Here is a 21068-nt window from a genome sequence, read left to right on the forward strand (position 1 = left end):
GACTCCAGCTCCAAACTCTCATGTTTTTTCATGAGAGCCTGAAGCTCTTGCTGCACCTCGCCGACCTGAGCCCCAAGTCTGTCGCGCTCGGTGCGCTCTGCGGCCGTTTTCTTTTCGGCCGCAGACAGCGCCTGCTTAAGGGTCGCCACCTCAGTCGTGGCCCCTACAATAAGCAGTACAATCCTGTTACTCTTTTTGCAATCAAGCTTTTTTATAGGCACTTTTTCTGTAAGGTATTTCTTACCTTCTTCCTCCTCGAGCCACCGCTTGGCAAGGCCGAGCTCTTGCTCGGTCCGCTCGAGGTCCTGCTTCAGGACACCCACCTCCGCAGTCAGTGCGGCGGTGGATAGCAGCGAAGCCTGCATACGCATATTGACTCTTTTTTGTTAGACTCCTGCGATATTTAATAGATCCTCTATTCGGCTTTTCTTTTCGAACGCCAAACAGAGCATCAGGGGCTACTGTCTATGCGGTAATATTTTTACATATTTTTACTTACCTCGAAGCCTATTAGAAGGCTAGCGCGAGCTTCAATCAGTCCGCTCTTGGCGGACTGAACCTTCTGGATCACCGTACTCATAATAGTACGGTGCCCCTCGTCGATGGAGGCATCTTCAAGCACCTCCAGCAGATTGTCCGGCACCTCCGGTTGGACGGAGGCCGCCGGCTCAGAAGGCTTGCTCCTCTTGGAAGGAGTTCGCCTACCGCGGTCCGGAACTGTGGAAGATTCCGGCGCGGTGTCCGGCACAAAGCCGGACTGAGAGCCCTGGGGAGCCTTATCCCCTTCACTCCTGGAGTCCGGGAGGTTGCCTTGCGGCTCCTCCGGGACCACCTCCTCCTGCCCCAGAGCTTGTCGCGACGCCACTTCGGCGTCGTCTGCAGTGCGGGGGGAGACAGTGGGCGGAACTGAGTTCATGTCCGATGAGTCCAGGGAGCCACCCGACGATTCGTCGAATTCGGCCCGGGGCGGACTGCATAATTACATTCGACATTAGGGAAAGCTGTGCAACAAAGGAACATCATGAGTTACTCTGATATCCGAACTTACGATTTCGCCGGACGCTTGGCCCTGTTTGGCCACTCCTCTTTGCCCTCTTCGGCGTTGGGGGTGTAGTCCGGTGGAGGGGTCTTCCTTTTCCTAGACCCCTCGGCCTCCCCCGTTGGGGCGGCCTTCCTCTTCTCTCCTCCCTCCGTTGGGGGGGGAGAGTTTTCTTCTTCCTCCTCCTCGTTTTCGCGAGAGGAGGGCGTCTCGGACTCGTCAGATGACGAGTCCGACACCACCACGTTGCGAGCACTCTTTCGAGTCCCCGTGGTCTTCTTCTTCTTGGCCTTCTTCTCTGGCACCACATAAGGCGCCGGAACCAGCAGCTTCACTAGTAGAGCTGGGGCTGGGTCTTCGGGCAGCGGAGCCGGACAGTTAATCGGTCCGGATATCGCCTGCCAAGCCTGTCAAAGGTAAGGGAGTTTAGATCCCGCATAGAGTCAAACTATGTAAAAAGCTTAACATCCTGTAAAAGGTGTAGATGGCATACCTCGCTAGCGTGACGCTGTGAGCTGTATCCGCGGTCCTCGGAAGTGGATGCGGGAGCCTCGGCGCCCTTGAATAGCATCTTCCAGGCGTCTTCGTATGTCGTGTCGAAGAGCCTGCTGAGGGTTTGATGCTGCGCTGGGTCGAACTCCCACAGATTAAAATCCCGTTGTTGGCACGGGAGGATCCGGCGGACGAGCATAACCTGGATTACATTAACAAGCCGGACTGGCTTGTTCACCAGGGACTGGATGCATGTTTGCAATCCGGTCACCTCTTTTTCGTCACCCCACGATAGGCCCGTCTCTTTCCAGGACATAAGCCGCGTGGGGGGTCCGGATCGGAACTCGGGGGCTGCGGTCCATTTCGGATCGCGCGGCTCGGTGATATAAAACTACCCGGATTGCCATCCCTTTAGGGTCTCCACGAAAGAGCCCTCAAACCATAGGACGTTGGCCATCTTGCCCGCCATGGCGCCTCCGCACTCCGCCTGGCTGCCGCGCACCACCTTGGGCTTGACGTTGAAGGTCTTGAGCCAGAGGCCGAAATGAGGGCGGACGCGGAGAAAAGCCTCGCACACGACGATAAACGCCGAGATGTTGAGGATGAAGTTCGGAGCCAGATCGTGGAAATCCAGGCCGTAGTAGAACATGAGCCCCCGGACAAATGGGTGGAGTGGAAAACCCAGTCCACGGAGGAAGTGGGGGAGAAATACTACCCTCTCATGGGGCCTTGGGGTGGGGAGAAGCTGCCCCTCTTCGGGAAGCCAGTGCGCGATGTCCTTGGACAGGTATCCGGCCTTCCTTAGCTTCTTGACTTTACCCTCCGTGGCGAAGGAGACCATCCAATTGCCTCCCACTCCGGACATTGCTGGAGAAGGTTGAGGTGCGAAGTGCGGGCTTGGGCGCTGGAGCTCAGGTGCGCAGGAGATGGATAGGCAAAGGAGGAAGAAGGCGTAGGTAAAAAGGTGGATCCTTGTCCCCTTATATGGGCGGATGCGGTTGTGCGTCCCCACCTGCCTAGTAAAACTCGCTTGCCTCCCAAGCGCCATGATAAGTGGCACGGTTGGGTTACCCACGTCCGTATTGATGAGAATCCCGTAAAAGGAGGGTACACGATCTCTGCTTTGACAAGACGTGCCAAGGAAACCGCCTCGCAAAACACGCTGAGGTGGAAAAGTGAAAACGATTCGAGTGAAGGACTTGGCTGTAGTGTGATGATGCACTGCGGAATACGTCAGCAGATTTGATTTGTGTTAATATTATTCTCTCTATGGCAATATGTGGAAGCTTATTTTGCAGAGCCGGACACTACTCTTGGTGTTTACAATCTTCTATGAAGGACTTGGAGGAGGAACCCGCCTTGCAAATGCCGAAGACAATTTGCGCGCCGGACTCATCGTCATTGAAGCCTGGTTCAGGGGCTACTGAGGGAGTCCTGGATTAGGGGGTGTTCGGGTAGCCGGACTATACCTTCAGCCGGACTCCTGGACTATGAAGATACAAGATTGAAGACTTTGTCCCGTGTCCGGATGGGACTTTCCTTGGCGTGGAAGGCAAGCTTGGCGATGCGGATATTCAAGATCTCCTACCATTGTAACCGACTCTATGTAACCCTAACCCTATCTGGTGTCTATATAAACCGGAGGGTTGTAGTCCGTAGGCAATCAACTCCATATACAACAATCATACCATAGGGTAGCTTTTAGGGTTTAGCCTCCTTGATCTCGTGGTAGATCTACTCTTGTACTACCCATATCATCAATATTAATCAAGCAATACGTAGGGTTTTACCTCCATCAAGAGGGCCCGAACCTGGGTAAAACATCGTGTTCCCTGCCTCCTGTTACCATCCGGCCTAGACGCACAGTTCGGGACCCACTACCCGAGATCCGCCGGTTTTGACACCGACAAGGACGCTGCGTGGGCTGGCACCCGCCTGGCGCCCTGAGTCGTCATGGCTTGCGTCACGGGCACCTCGCGAGGTACCCCGCCTTGATCTCTCCGCCTCCTCGTGAGCCAGCCTGACGAGGCTGTGCCTGAGGAAGCTCCGTGTCGTCCGCCCCGCGAGGCTTGGCCCCTCGCGAGGGTCTTGAGTTTGTGTTGGTGAAGATGGGCCGTGCTGGCCCCCCCCTTTGAGCCACGCCACAGGCCGCAGGCAGGCAAGTCTGGGGACCCCCGTTCCCTGAACGCCGACAAAACAGGAGTAGGGTTTTACGCCTCACGGCGGCTCGAAACTAGGTAAAACTACCAGTGTGATCTTTATCGTGTTGCATGACGTTCTCCGCTCGTTGTGCATTGTGCTCATCCCCCCTGCCGAACCACAAGGGGCTCATGGCCCCATAGGTGGCCATGGTTTCCCACGACAGTTTCGATAGTAGTAGCAACAACAATAGTAATGGTAACAGTGATAGCAATGATTTTGTAGCAAGTGTAACAGTAACAGTAGCAGTAGTAACTTAGCAAGATCAATATGTAGGAAATTCGTAGGCATTGGATCGGTAGATTCATTGGATGATGTTCATCATACAACAGTCATAACATAGGGCGATACAAAACTAGCTCTAGTTCATAAACATAATGTATGCATGTATTCCGTAAATAGTCATACGTGCTGATGGAAAGAACTAGCATGGCATCTTTTATCCTACCCTCCTGTGGCAGCAGGGTCCATGGAAACTAAGGGATATTAAGGCCTCCTTTTAATAGAGAACCGGAACAAAGCATTAACACATAGCGAATACATGAACTCTTCAAACTATGGTCATCACCAGAAAGTATCCCGAATACTGTCACTTGGGGTTTACAGATCATAACACATAATAAGTGAATATGACTTGCAAGATCGGATCTAGAACATAGATATAATGGTGATAACATAAACAGTTCAGATCTGAAATCATGGCACCCGGGCCCAAAGTGACAAGCATTAAACATGGCAAAGTCATATCAACATCAATCTCAGAACATAATGGATACTAGGGATCAAGCCCTAACAAAACTAACTCGATTACATGATGAATCTCATCCAACTCCTCATCCACCAGCGAGCCTACGAAGGAATTACTCACTCCCGGTTGGGAGCATCATGGAATTGGCGATGAAGAAGGGTTGGTGATGAGAAAGATCGAAGATCCCCCTCTCCAGAGCCCCAAACGGACTCCAGTTCTGGCCTCCCGATGAAGAACAGGAGATGGTAGCAGCTCTGTATCGTGAAATGAGATAATTCTTCCTCCCCGATTTTTTCCGGAAAAATAGGTATTTATGGAGTTGGAATCAGGGTCTGCGGGGACACCAGGTGACCCACCTGGGTGTGCTTGGAGGGGGGGCGTGCCTTGAAGGGTTGTGCTCACCCAGGGGGCCCCCTTCGGTGGTTCTTGGCTCCCGTATTTTTCTTTTATTCTGAAATAATTCTCCAAAAAGTTTCGTTCCAATCCGAGAACTTTTATTTCTGCACAAAAACAACACCATGGTAGTTCTGCTGAAAACAGCATCAGTCTGGGTTAGTTTCATTCAAATCATGCAACTTAGAGTCCAAAACAAGAGGGAAAGTGTTAGAAAAAGTAGATACGATGGAGACGTATCAGTATGTGCAGCAGGCAGCATGCCGGGATGCATAGGCATTGAGCGGAGCCCTGGTGGGAGGAGATGATGGCTTTGTGGAGTTCAAAATCATGGACGATGGATAGTCGGCGATAGTCGAGATTAAGAGGCGCAGCGCGCCACAGAGTGTGCCACCGAGATATGAGGACCTATGTGCGGCAGCCATCCTTGGTGGGGAGAAGGAAGATGATCTCCCTAATGATGGCATCCGAGAGATCACTGATGCGGTTCGCCTGGTTTTCTACGGGTTCCTCAGATCCAGGGCGTGGCCACTTCTGCCTGCACAGTCGGGTGCAGGATTTACAACCGGCGGCGCCGCTGGCCGGAGCCTCATCTGTGTATATACCAGTCTGAAAAAAGGCAGAAACATACATGTAGGACATTCAAAATCAATTCTCAAGATATAGAAGAAAAAATGCACAAACATATATGTATGACATTCAAAATCAATTTTCAAGATCTGGCTATGAATTATTAGCACGCATGCTAACCCTAGTCAGATTATTAGCAAAAAAATCATTTGTACAGAACAAACAATTAATCAGTAACCATAGATACCATTCCAACAATCAATACACCACATGGATCTAACGAATCTTGCTTTGATTTTATGGACTGGGTGAACATAACCAAGGATTTCTATTCCCAACAAAAGAAGGGGAGGACTAACTGGTTTTCCGTCAGAGTTTGAGTCATTGTTGGAGTAGCTGTGGACCTCCGGCTCCGGCTGGGGAGGCACGACGACGGCGACGAAGTCAAGGTCGTGTTGCTGCCCGCACGAGACCTCGTCGGCGGTGACAGCAACCTCTGTGCCCAAGTTCATGCGTTGCACGAGTGCTTCACCGGCCCCAGCGTCGCCACTCCCTCTGATGGTGCGCTTTGGCAAAATCCTAATACACTCCATGCAACGGTGACAACTATGGACGGGGGGTGCGACCGCCTATTATGACCAGCGGATCGGGCACGCTATTAATATGGAGCAGTGAGAGTGTCGGGGATATACCCCGCGGTATGACCCGACCGGACTTGGCGACTCACTGGTGACCCGCCCTGACTTGGCGACTCACTAAATGACCCGCCCGGATCTCTCCACTCACTGATGACCCGGCCAAGCCAGGTGTCTCATTAATGACCCAACCAGTGGGTTAGAGGAGCGACAAGACCCGGAGGCCCAGTAGGCGGTTCAAGGAAGGCCGGCTTACGTTATGGTAGGCCGGCTTAAGAGGAAAGCATAAGGAATATTCCCTTACAAAGGAAGCAAGACTATGACTCCACTTGTAATAGAGTAATCATAATCCTACTAGGACTAGTCATGTAACCCGCCCCTTCAACATATATAAGGAGGGGCAGGGCTCCTCAGAAGGGGAAAGATTGACAAGTTCCACAAGTTGGAGAAGTTAGGTTTAGACAATAGCTCTCGAGATAGAGCATTCTTATAACCGTGATCATCATCATCAATATCAATGAAGCAGGATGTAGGCTTTTACCTCCACCGTGAGGGGCCGAATCTGGGTAAAACACCGCGTCTCTCATCCCGCCCAACCCCTCTCAAGCTACCACATAGATGCGTTGACCTTGCGACTAAGTCCTGACACTAAGGACATCTGCCGTAACAATTCCACGACAGTTGGCGTCCACCGTGGAGCTTGCGCACGGTGGTGTTGAGTTCTTGGAGGGATCTTTATCCGGGTTTCGAGAAGTTCGCGAATTAGCCGGATGAAGAAGAACCGGCGCGGAAGAATCACGCAAGATGATCCAGCATGGGACAGTTTTTTGGCAGAGCCGGCAAATTCAATGTTTGTGGTCAGAATTGGTATTAGCCTTGGAGCTCACAGTATGAGTTTTGAGTTTAAGGGAAGATAGGGTTTGATGTTCTTCTGCGTCGCCGTTGCAACGCGGTCCGTCGAATCCGAGTACCAGATCAGTTTTTGCCGCTACAGCCGTGTATTGCCAAGGCCGACATGAGTTTTTCTATAGCTGCCGTACGCCGGGTTGGGTCAATCAACACACGCGTGAGGAGACGGGGATCAAAACCCAAGGCAATTTCATAAATTGATCTGCTAAAAGACTGCTGCTACTATTGCACGGAGTAGTACTACTTCTAATAAACAATTGTGCTAGTGATTGCTTGAAGGCAACACTACGTTACTACTGTTCGCATAAAGTGATCCATCAAACGAGCATGCATGTTCGAGCAAGGACTACAATACTGGATCGGATTGGCAGAGTTCAACGTGCCGTCGAGACCGCCCTAGCCTCCGTCGCCTTGGCCTCGTGCCTGATGGATTTTGTCTCCGTTACGATTTCAGACCTGATGTGCCTTGTTCTCCAATGCCCGCATCTCCTCTGGCTGGTTTCCACTTCGAGCTCCTTCTGGGTCATTTCCACTCACACCCGCCTGATGCCTTCACCGCCAATGTGGACGATCGCTGATGGCCTCTGACCAAACTGCCGCTATGAGCCGCCAAGCGCCCGGCTTCACCTGCGAGTCGCCGCTCCCGCTGTCGTTGCCTCGCGCAGTGGCCAAGCCGCCGTCTCGGGCGTGGTCTAAACCGAGCTGGCCTTCCCGTGCTATTGTCGAGCCGCCTTGAGCCGCCCTGGCTGTGCTCCGTCCCCGTCAGGGCCGAATCGTCTCCAAGCAGTCTCGTTTCGATAGCGAGTCACCTTAAGTTGCTGTCATAAACCGCATCGCTGGTCTCTGACTCTGAATCGTTACCGAGTTGCCACGCCTCTGAGCCACCGGGGTCGGCCCTGCTATTTCTACGGCTGTGTGGTAAGTCGCCGTGGCCCTCAACGCCTCGAGTCGCCGCAACCGGATAGCCGTCTGCTGCCTGCGAACCGCCCGCTGCTGCGGTCCACTTTCAACTCGCCGATCGTCGTCAAGCCGGCCGCGCTTGAGCCGCCCTTGCCGGCGTGTCAAAACGCCGTCTACTTCCACGGCCAATTTCTGCCGTGAAACTGCGCCTTGGAGACCCGCCACAGTTCTCTGCCTCATCAGATATTGAAAGCAAGTATGGGCGTGTATTTGAAAGTTTTCGCAGAAGAGGTCAGGGTGATCTACGACGTTAATTTGGAGACAAGATTTTTGACAATGGCTTTCAAACGTTACCTACTAAGCCAAAATCAGATATTGAGGATAACTTGGGGGCTAATTTGTCCTGACATTCCCAAGAGCGTACTATACTGGGCTCGATTGTGGCTTCAGTTACGCGGAAGCTGTTAAACTGGCACCTATTAGCAAGCTTAATATCTTGGCTGATGCTTTGGGGGCAAGATGAGTACTATTCATAGATGGGTTGTCTCTTAAATTAGCTTAAGTTTGAGGTTATGTGTCAAAGGAGAAAAAGTCTAGGATTCCAAGACTGTTCACAGATCAATTGATGGCCGAAGAAGATCTGACATGCCACAGGTGTCAATAGAAAATTCGGTTGAGCCAATTTCAGAATATAATTCTACATGGTCGTGATTAACCTGATGTGAATATCCAGTACAAACCTCCATATTTATACTGCTCGGATGGTGTTTGCACATATGAAAGTTCATTCAAATTGGAACCTGGCCGAAACCATCTGATCAAAAGAAATACAGAGAGGAAGAAGCGGCCAAGCTAGCCACATGATGTTAAGAAAATCATACTTCTCACGTCCCATCCTGGATATGTCCAGTGTTATCGAACGGTAGCGTCCATGGTCATCCGACACAGGTGTCATTTTTCCTATGTTTTCTCATCACATATATTAATTTTTTCCACAACAATTATTCTGGCCTGCGGTGTTTTTTTATACAGGATAATTACAAAAGTGGTGACTATCGTGCATACGGAGCGCACGCTAGTATTGTTCTGCATGTGTCATCCGTGTTGCGCTACCTGACGGATACATGTGCGAACCGTCGCCCCCGCGTTTCATTCTACATCAACACTGTCGATGACTCTCTCGACCGCACCTGCTTACAACACCGTGACCGGCTCATCTGTCTGCTCCTGCGGTCGACTTGGCCGTGATTGATTTCAGCTTCACCATGGTGATCATCAACTCCGCGGTGATAATTACTCACCTGACGCATCAGGTGAAATCCATCCAGTATATTTTATATTATATATTGCTTTCTTTAAAAGAGCAATTACTCTGGCTTGTAAGCTCTCCAGTGCAGGATAGGTTATATCACTGAGATGTTGAATGACTCATACCAGTTTATATCACGATCAAATATGAAGAGTCTCAAGCCAACTCCTCGAGTAGTCTTAAGACTCGGAGGCTACAATGACATGAATCGGGAACTCCGGGTCATTGGAGGAAATGATAACCCGGTTCCGGAAGACACCGCCATATTGATGAAAATTTAAAGACCGTCAGAAAATTGTCGGTTCAAAATAAAGATTCCGTTTTAAAATCCGGTTCAAGAGACATCTCTCTCCTGCAAAGCTTTGAAGCTATCAAATCCGGTTCAAAATCCGGCTCAAGGTAAATTTATCTCTCACAAAGTTTTGAAACTTTTAAATCCGGTTTAAAGTTCCGGTTTAAAAAGGATTAATCTCTCGCAAGTTCGAGTTCTCAGAAAGATTAAAGGGTGCCAAAAAGAGCTTGCTGCCATGATGCACGGTTCAAATATGGGTATCCCGCCTTACGGCTTATCTTATTATGGTCACTTGGGGGCTTCCTGCTCATCGAGCATAGCTGTCAATACCCTCTTGATCTGCGCAATGCCAAAACTTATATGGTCACTTGGGGGCTTCCTGTTCAAACATAGGTCGTATTCGAACCAAAGAGAACATAGCTGTCGTAACCCTTTTGATCGGCGCAAAGCCAAACTCACTAGGGGGCTTCTTGATCGTATCCGAATCATAGCTTAACCCCTTTTGGGTCTGACTTGGATCGTATTAGAATCAGGGTCATTAAAAACCTCTCAAGGTCATTTGGGGGCTTTCTGTTCAAACATAGGTCGTATTCGAATCAAAGAGAACATAGCTGTCGGTACCCTCTTGATCGGCGCAACGCCAAAGCCACCGGGGGCTATATGATCGTACTCGAATCTTAGCTCAACCCCTTTGGAACGGGTTTCTGATCGTATACGAATCAGAAGCCTTAAATTTTTTAAGTCTTTTTTGCGAACAATTTTTGGTTTTGACTTGAGACCTTTTTGGATTATATCTCAAATGTATATAAGTGTTTATGCTTAACCCGGCTTGATTTTGACTATAAGTCGCCAGCTTATGACAATCATCATCTATGTGGAAGCATTGGCTTCTAAGGATTGGGTTATCACCCTTATTGCACAGGTCATGTAAACCGGTAGTACAAATTCAATATCACAGTGGTTATATGTGAGGTATTATGACCCGCCCTGCGGCAAACCGCCAAGGTTTCCTGTGATCTACTTGTGTGCAGGGTAAGACTACATTTGGGTCGTTACCCACCCTGGCTCTTGACGTTAAGTCGCCAGGGCATATGTTGTTTAAACTCTATGCAGGATTTGTAGAACTATGACTTATATAAATGCTTCAGTCCAAGCTCATTACTGAAATTGGTGTCTCAAAAGGGTTATCAATTATTGATTTTCTCAAGGGCTATAGGCCACCGGGTTACAAAAATTCCGGCTTACAATGAATGCACATTAAGTCGTCATCGGCCAAGAGCCGCCAGGTATTTAAACTCCGGATTTACTTGTTAACAGATAAGGTATTTGAATCTTTAAATAGCCAAACTTGGCTGGATTTTCATTATGATATTGAATGATTGAGGTTTTCAAACTGGGTTATATTATTCAAATCTTTAAATAGCCAACATGGCTGGATTTTTATTATGGTTATCAATAACCAATATTACGATTGAGGATTTCAAAGTTGCTTTAGCGCAATAGATATTATTTTATCAATGGAAGGAATAGTCCCGAATCGCAGCAGGCTTACGACCCGACACTTGGGGGCTACATTATTCAAGTTGAGATTACATCAAATATGCAAGTCTCATGTCGCTGCAAGCATGCACCATGATACTTGGGGGCTAATGCAAAGTCATTTTTACTGGCGTTATTGGAGACCTGACTCATCACATTGTAATGAGCCGGCCCTTGGGGGCTACCAATTGCTCCTGTCGTAAATTCAAGGTACACAAGCCTTAATCAATTATATTGAAAGATCCACTACTCAGTTGGTAGAGTACAAAGCTCTTAACCTTGTGGACGTGGATTCAAGCCCCATGCTGGAGATTACATCATATGATGTTATTTTCAAAAGAAGTATATATAAAGTCCCAGCTCAATATTATCTTACTGAGCCGGCCCTTGGGGGCTACACGTTGTTGTTAAAGTCTATATGATCATATTTATAAAGTCCCTGCTCATTATTGCATAATGACCCGGCCCTTGGGGGCTACACTGGTTGAAGTTTTTTATGAGTATAAGGCAATTACAAGTCCTAGGTTGCTGCAAGCATGACAACCCGGCACTTGGGGCTACATATATGGAGTATTCAATCCTTACTAGTGACTAAGATGAACAACATGGATTTCTTCAAAGTGGCAGTATTTATATTGAAGCAAGTCTTAAGTCATCACTTTGTTTCTGCTCAAGACTTGGGGGCTACATGTAATATGGATATAAGGGAGAAAAATCTTAAAATTCTCAGTTTTGAGTAAACCAGATTGACTCGGCGTCGCCAATAACTATGACCCGGCGCCGACAACAATTATGACCCGGCGCTATCAATATTTACAAACCGGATATTTTGGCAATGATAAACCGGCAAGTTCTACAAGCCGGCTGAAAGTCAGATGAGTATTTCAAGACCAATATTTTTTAAGTCGGCGCTTTGGAAGCCGATTCAAGTGGATTATTTCTTACAATATTTCTCTATAAGAGACCAATGTCAGCAAATTGACTTTGAAGCTGGCTTATTGGCCCGGATTTCTCAAAAGAAGTATCTAGATTTTTTACATTGACAAAGTCGAAACATATCTGCTAAGGGAGATTTTCTATGAGATCATGGACATGTAGATATCAACAAGGAAGTGACAAGGACTTAACGATGATCAGGTGCCGGCTTACAAGAATTTTTTAACCCGGAGCACAACCTGTCAAATTTGTTCTTGTGTTTATTTTGCAGGATTAGTTTAACATGGATAAATCCAAATTAAACTGGGGGCCAATGTCGGGGATATACCCCGCAGTATGACCCGGCCGGATGTATGACCCGGCCGGACTTGGCGACTCACTGGTGACCCGCCCTGACTTGGCGACTCACTAAGTGGCCTGCCCGGATCTCTCCACTCACCGATGACCTGGCCAAGCCAGGTGTCTCATTAATGACCCAGCCGGTGGGTTAGAGGAGCGACAAGACCCGGAGGCCCAGTAGGCAGTTCAAGGAAGGTCGGCTTACGTTATGGTAGGCCGGCTTAAGAGGAAAGCATAAGGAATATTCCCTTACAAAGGAAGCAAGACTAGGACTCCACTTGTAATAGAGTAATCATAATCCTACTAGGACTAGTCATGTAACCCGCCCCTTCAACATATATAAGGAGGGGCAGGGCTCCCCAGGAGGGGAAAGATTGACAAGTTCCACAAGTTGGAGAAGTTAGGTTTAGACAATAGCTCTCGAGATAGAGCACTCTTGTAACCGTGATCATCATCATCAATATCAATGAAGCAGGATGTAGGCTTTTACCTCCACCGTGAGGAGCCGAACCTGGGTAAAACATCGCGTCTCTCGTCCCGCTCAACCCCTCTCAAGCTACCACATAGATGCGTTGGCCTCGCGACTAAGTCCTGACACTAAGGACATCTGCCGTGACAATTCCACGACAGGGAGCGAGGTAGGCGGCGGTCAAACGGCTGGCTCCCCCCCTCGGTGAGCCTGTGCAGCGGACTTGCTGGCATGCCTAACGTAATTTCACACAGCTACTAGCACACCCCCTAGAGACACTGCATAGCGAACACGCGCATGCCTCAGCCTCCTCGTCTGCCTGTGCGGCGGACTGCTAGCATGCGTCTCATCAACTCACACATCCTCGTACGGCACACGGGATGCATGGCGGCACGTATTATATTGATTTTTCCTTTTTGATGATTATTTATGCTGCTTTATTGTTTAACCAAAGCACAACACGTACAATGTTGGTCTAACGCACGTGGTTCAAATAAAGAGTCTGTTTGCGATATTGGTTGATAATTATTGATAATTTCCTGTCTGTAAGAAGATTATACCAAAACTTGTCTCAAATTTGAAAAAAATATATAATATCACAGTCTATTGGTGTCCATATGACACCACGATAAGTTTCATGAATTTGAACTTAGTTTTGGATTTACTGGATTTTTAAATCAAGATTCTCAATGTTAGAAATTGCATGCATGGGGACTAAACATGCACCCAGGGACACGTACACATATGATTTTTCAATCCATTTTGGTGCACTATCACAGGTCTCATGTAGACTAAATTTGATTTTTGCACATTAAATCCCTAGGAAATCAATCGATGTATAAAAACAAACAAATGTTATCTATGTTTTTCAATTTTTAACACTAAACTCCTTTGGTCGCATGTTTGCCGCAGAAAAAGTTTGACATGCATCTTTGGGCCACATGCACGCAGTGGTCCTAGGACACTCACTCGCATGTGACTCTCTCTGTGGGCCCGTGCGGTCGTTGTCCAGCACTATGACCTACGGTGAGAGAGGTCAATTTGACCAACAATGATGGTCATTTTTTGGTTTTTGTTATGTACGGGAGGAGTCTATATAGTATGCGTCAAAGAGGGTGGCCAGGGGCAACGTATACTATGCGTCATGTAGGATAGTCACTCGTGTACGATGCTTCCATCCGTGGGCCCGCGAGGTTGTCCTCCATCACTTTGACAGGGTGTGGGACCCCTGATGCTGATTCTTTCGCCAATATTTTTCATTAATTCCAAAACGTGTCTCCATGGATTTTCAGGTCATTCGGAGAACTTTTATTTCTGCACAAAAATAACACCATGGCAGTTCTGCTGAAAACAGCGTCAGTCCGGGTTAGTTCCATTCAAATCATGCAAGTTAGAGTCCAAAACAAGGGAAAAAGTGTTTGGAAAAGTAGATACATTGGAGACGTATCAACTCCCCCAAGCTTAAACCTTTGCTTGTCCTCAAGCAATTCAGTTGACAAACTGAAAGTGATAAAGAAAAACTTTTACAAACTCTGTTTGATCTTATTGTTGCAAACTGTAAAGCCAGCATTCAAGTTTTCAGCAAAGATTATGAACTAACCATATTCACAATAACATTTAGGTCTCATGTTTACTCATATCAATGGCATAATCAACTAGCGAGTAATAATAATAAATCTCGGATGACAATACTTTCTCAAAACAATCATAACATGATATAACAAGATGGTATCTCGCTAGCCCTTTCTGAGACTGCAAAACATAAATGCAAAGCCCCCTGAAGATCAAGGACTGACTAGACATTGTAATTCATGGTAAAAGAGATCCAGTCATACTCAATGTAAATTAATAGCAATGCATGCGAATGATAGCGGTGCTCTCCAACTGGTGCTTTTTAATAAGAGGATGATGACTCAACATAAAAGTAAATAGATAGGCCCTTCACAGAGGGAAGCAGGGATTTGCAGAGGTGCCAGAGATCGAGTTTGGAAACAGAGATAAATAATATTTTGAGTGGCATACTTTCATTGTTAACATAACAACCAAGAGATCTCAACATCTTCCATGCTACACACATTATAGGCGATTCCCAATCAGAATGGTAAAGTTTATACTCCCCCACCACCAACAACCATCAATCCATGGCTTTTCTGAAACAACAGGCGCCGTCCAACTAACAACAATCCTGGGGGAGTTTTGTTTGCAATTATTTTGATTTGATTTGAGCATGGGATTGGGCATCCCGGTTACCGGCCATTTTCTTGTGAGTGATGAGCGGAGTCCACTCATCGTGAGAATAACCCACCTAGCATGGAAGATATAGACAACCCTAGTTGATACATGAGCTATTAGAGCATACAAAATATAATTTCATTTGAAGGTTTAAAGTTTGGCACATACAAATTTACTTGGAACGGCAGGTAAATACCGTATATAGGAAGGTATGGTGGACTCATATGGAATAACTTTGGGGTTTATGGAAGTGGATGCACAAGCAGTATTCCCACTTAGTACAAGTGAAGGCTAGAAAGAGACTGGGAAGCGACCAACTAGAGAGTAACAACAGTCATGAACATGCATTAAGATTAATCAACAATGAGTTCAAGCATGAGTAGGATATAAATCACCGTGAACATAAATATCGTGGAGGCTATGTTGATTTTGTTTCATCTACATGCGTGAACATGTGCCAAGTCAAGCCACTCGAATCGTTCAAAGGAGGATACCACCCTATCATACCACATCACAACCATTTTAATAGCATGTTGGCACGCAAGGTAAACCATTATAAACTCCTAGCTAATTAAGCATGGCATGAGCAACTATAATCTCTAATTGTCATTGCAAACATGTTTCATTCATAATAGGCTGAATCAGGAATGATGAACTAATCATATTTACAAAAACAAGATAGGGCGAGTTCATACCAGCTTCTCTCATCTCACTCAGTCCATCATACATCATCATTATTGCCTTTCACTCGCACGACCGAACGGTGTGGATAATAATAATAGTGCACGTGCATTGGACTAAGTTGGAATCTACAAGCATTTAATACAAGGAAGAAGACAAGGTAATATGGTCTCTTGGTTAAATCAACAATAATGCATATGAGAGTTGATACGTATCCAACGTATCTATAATTTTTGATTGCTCCATGCTATATTATCTAATGTTTTGGACAATATTGGGCTTTCTTATCCACTTTTATATTATTTTTGGGACTAACCTATTAACCGGAGGCCCAGCCCAGAATTGTTTTTTTTGCCTATTTCAGTGTTTCGAAGAAAAGGAATATCAAATAGAGTCGAAATGGAATGAAACCTTCTGGAGAAGTTATTTTTGGAAGGAAAGCTACCTGATGGACTTGGGTGCACATCAGGAAAGAAGCGAGGAAGCCACGAGGCAGGGGGCGCCCCCCCACCCCCCAGGGCGCGCCCTCCACCCTCGTGGCTCCCCTGACGTACTTCTTCCTCCTATATATACCCATATACCCTAAAAACTTCGGGGAACAGAATAGATCGGGAGTTCCGCCGACGCAAGCCTCTGTAGCCACCAAAAACCTCCCGGGACCCTGTTCCGGCACCCTGCCGGAGGGGGAACCCTCACCGGTGGCCATCTTCATCATCCTGGCACTCTCCATGACGAGGAGGGAGTAGTTCACCCTCGGGGCTGAGGGTATGTACCAGTACCTATGTGTTTGATCTCTCTCTCTCGTGTTCTTGATTTGGCACGATCTTGATGTATCGCGAGCTTTGCTATTATAGTTGGATCTTATGTTTCTTCTCCCCTCTACTCTCTTGTAATGGATTGAGTTTTCCCTTTGAAGTAATCTTATCGGATTGAGTCTTTAATGATTTGAGAACACTTGATGTATGTCTTGCGTGGGATACCCATGGTGACAATGGGGTATTCTATTGATCCACTTGATGTATGTTTTGGTGATCAACTTACGGGTTCCGCCCATGATCCTATGCATAGGGGTTGGCACACGTTTTCATCTTGACTCTCCGGTATAAACTTTGGGGCACTCTTTGAAGTACTTTGTGTTGGTTGAATAGATGAACCTGAGATTGTGTGATGCATATCGTATAATCATATCCACAGATACTTGAGGTGACATTGGAATATCTAGGTGACATTAGGGTTTTGGTTTATGTGTGTCTTAAGGTGTTATTCTAGTACGAACTCTAGGGCTGTTTGTGACACTTATAGGAATAGCCCAACGGATTGATTGGAAAGAATAACTTTGAGGTGGTTTCGTACCCTACCATAATCTCTTCGTTTGTTCTCCGCTATTAGTGACTTTGGAGTGACTCTTTGTTGCATGTTGAGGGATAGTTATATGATCCAATTATTTTATTATTGTTGAGATAACTTGCACTAGTGAAAGTATGAACCCTAGGCCTTGTTTCCTAGCATTGTAATACCGTTTACGCTCACTTTTATCACTTGCTACGTTGCTGTTTTTATATTTTTCAGATTACAAAAACCTATATCTACCATCCATATTACACCTGTATCACCATCTCTTTGCCGAACTAGTGCACATATACAATTTACCATTGTATTGGGTGTGTTGGGGACACAAGAGACTCTTTGTTATTTGGTTGCAGGGTTGCTTCAGAGAGACCATCTTCATCCTACGCCTCCCACGGATTGATAAACCTTAGGTCATCCACTTGAGGGAAATTTGCTACTGTCCTACAAACCTCTGCCCTTCGAGGCCCAACAACGTCTACAAGAAGAAGGTTGCGTAGTAGACATCAAGAGCCACTCAACATTTTCATCATGGTCTTCTCCTCTCGACCCCCAAAGAATAAGAAAAGAAATAAAACTATTTACACAGGAAAGCTCCCAACAAGTAAAAGAAGGACGAGAAATCTTTTTGGGTTTTCTTTTAATTACTACTACTACAGGCATGGAAAGTAAACTAGCTAAAACCTACAACTAATTTTTTTTGTTTTTCCTTAAGGTTTTTCAAACACACAAGAAGAAGGCTTAGAAAAGAAAATAAACTAGCATGGGTAGTACAATGAAAAAGTATGAGCACCGACAACTAGAATGAGTGTGTGAACATGAATGTAATGTCGGTGAGAAATACGTACTCCCCCCAAGCTTAGGCTTTTGGCCTAAGTTGGTATATGGCCACTGTTGGCTTGGCGGATATCCAAAGTCGTAGACGGGGTTGTACTGAGATGCAGTAGTTACTGCCTGAAGAGTTGTAGCTTGGAGGCGAGCTGCCTCCGTCCTCCTCTCATACTCATTCGCCTCCTCCCTGGTTATAACATATCTCCTTTTTTCCTGAAATTTAACAAAGGTGGGAGCAGGGAGGGCAACATGGACAGTGCGTTGTCTGTCAAAGATTAGTTGGTACTGGAGGAACTGTTCATTCCCCTCAAGAAACTGTTGGCGAACCATAGCACTATAATCTAGATAAGCATGAGGCAACTCCATATCATTTCCATGTATGGGTACACCAAGATAATTAGCTACATGAGTTGCATAAATTACACCAAACAAATCTCCACTTGTACCGTTAAGATGCAACCTTCGTGCAAAAATGGCCCCCACGTTATACTGTTTATCACCTAATACCGCACTCTTGAGGACACTAAGATCTGGAACGCACAAGTAACAAGCCTCATCTTTACCGTTAATGCATCTACCTATAAAGAGCGCAAAATAATGTATGGAAGGGAAATGAATGCTCCCTATGGTAGCTTGTGTGATTTCCCTAGATTCCCTCACAGTGATACTAGTAAGAAAGTCTTTATATTCAGATTTGCCAGGTTCACTAGCATTTCCCCACTGCGGGAATTTACAAGAAGTATTAAAATCTTCTAGGTCCATGGTATATGATTTATCATAAAGATCCAATAAAATAGTGTGAGAATTGCACGAGGATGTAAATTTAAACCTCCTCACGAAGGAATCAGTTAGGTAGTGGTACTGTAGGCACTTATCTGACACAAAGTCCTCAAGATCAGCATTATGCACATATGCGTCAAATTCATCCTTGATGCCTGCTTGGACCATAAACTCCTCTGACGGCCATTCACAAGGCCACACTTGAGCTTCCCTCGGTGGTTCATCGTCCGGCTCACGTATCGCGAGCCTTGGTCCTTGCTTTCTTGAGGAACCACCTTGGTACATTTTCCTATGCATTTTTATTTCTCTGAATTTTTCTTGAAATTTTAGTGACTCAAAATAAAAGTGAACCGAACTCAACAAGATTGATAGCAACTACTCCCACAGGTGCCTAGAGGTTATAAAACTACTTTGGACCATATAAATTTGACATGCAAGCTCAAGAACAGGGTCACCTTAGCAGCAAAAATTTGCAATAAATAAATCACTAGGACAAAAACTAATTGGACCATTGGAGGACTCACATACCGAAGAACAATCCCACAAAAAAAATTGTGAATGGAGCTTTGAGCAAAGAGATCAAAAATGGCAGCAAGATGAGCTAGAACATGGGTTTGAGCTATGGGAGGATTTTTTCTAGAGGAAGACGAAGTGAGTGTGTGCTGGAATAAGTGGAGGGCTTCCACGTGGGGCCCACGAGGCAAGGGGGCACGCCCCAGGGGGTGGGCGCGCCCTGTGCCCTCATGGCCAAATGGTGGGCCCCCTGGTGTGTTCTCAGTGCCAGAAATTCTTTATTCTACAAAAAACATATTTCATTTTCAGGACATTTGGAGAACTTTTATTTTTGGGGTATTTTTATTGCAAGGATAATTCAGAAAATAGACAGAAAATACTATTTTTTCTTTATTTAATCTAAATAACAAAAAGTAAAAGGAGGGTACAGAGAGTTGTGTTTTCTAACTTCATCCATCTCGTGGTCATCAAAAGGAATCCACTAACAAGGTTGATCAAGTCTTGTTAACAAACTCTTTTTGAATAACATGAAACCGAAGAATTTTCGAATAACACTAGGTTACCTCAACGGGGATATGCATGTCCCCAACAATAAGAATATCATATTTCTTCTTGACAGTAGGAAGAGGGAACTCAAAACCTCCAATAATAATAGTTGAGATTTTTCCAATAGAATTCATATTGTGGACTTGAGGTTGTTTCCTCGGGAAGTGTACCGTATGCTAATTACCATTAACATGAAAAGTGACATTGCCTTTGTTGCAATCAATAACAGCCCTTGCAGTATTCAAAAAGGGTCTACCAAGGATAATCGACATACTATCGTCCTCGGGAATATCAAGATAACAAAGTCCATTAAAATAGTAACGTTTGCAACCACAACAGGCACATCCTCACAAATACCGACAGGTATAGTAGTTGATTTATCGGCCATTTACAAAGATATTTCAGTAGGTGTCAACTTATTCAAATCAAGTCTACGATATAAAGAGAGAGGCATAACACTAACACCGGCTCCAAGATCACATAAAGCAGTTTTAACATAGTTTCTTTTAATGGACCATGGTATAGTTGGCAAGCATGGTGGAAATTTCAGCTTCCGGTATCTTTCTTTTATTTGTAACAATATCTTTCATATACTTAGCATAAGGATTCATTTTAAACATATCAGTTAAACGCATACGCAAAAAGATAGGTCTAATCATTTCAGCAAAGCGCTCAAAATCCTCATCATCCTTTTTCTTGGATGGTTTCGGGGGAAAAGGCATGGGTTTCTGAACCCATGGTCTCTTTTTTTACCGTGCTTCCTAGCAACAAAGTCTCTCTTATCATAATGTTGATTATTTGATTATGGGTTATCAAGATCAACAGCAGGTTTAATCTCTACATCATTGTTATTGCTAGGTTGAGCATCAACATGGACATCATCATTACCACTAGGTTCATGTTCATTACCAGATTGTGTTTCAGCATCAGAAATAGAAATATCATTGGGATTCTTAGGTGTATCAACAACAGGTTCACTAGAAGCATGCAAAGTCCTATCATTTTTATTTTTCTTCTTCTTAGAAGGACTAGGTGCATCAACATTAGTTCTCTGAAAATCTTGCTCAACTCTCTTAGAGTGGCCCTCAGGATACAAAGGTTCCTAAGTCATTCTGCCCCCTCTAGTCATAACTCTAACAGCATTATCATTTTTATTATTATTTAATTCATTGATCAATTCATCTTGTGCTTTAAGCACTTGTTCTACCTGAGTGGTAACCATAGAAGCATGTTTACTAATAAGTTTAAGGTCACCTTTAACTCTAGACATATAATCACTCAAGTGTTCAACCATATAAGCATTACGTTTTCAATTGTCTACCAACATAAGCATTGAAGTTTTCTTGTTTAACAATAAAATTATCAAACT

Source organism: Triticum urartu, chromosome 1 (genome assembly GCF_003073215.2).
Source record: "Triticum urartu cultivar G1812 chromosome 1, Tu2.1, whole genome shotgun sequence".
NCBI classification, from domain to species: domain Eukaryota; kingdom Viridiplantae; phylum Streptophyta; class Magnoliopsida; order Poales; family Poaceae; genus Triticum; species Triticum urartu.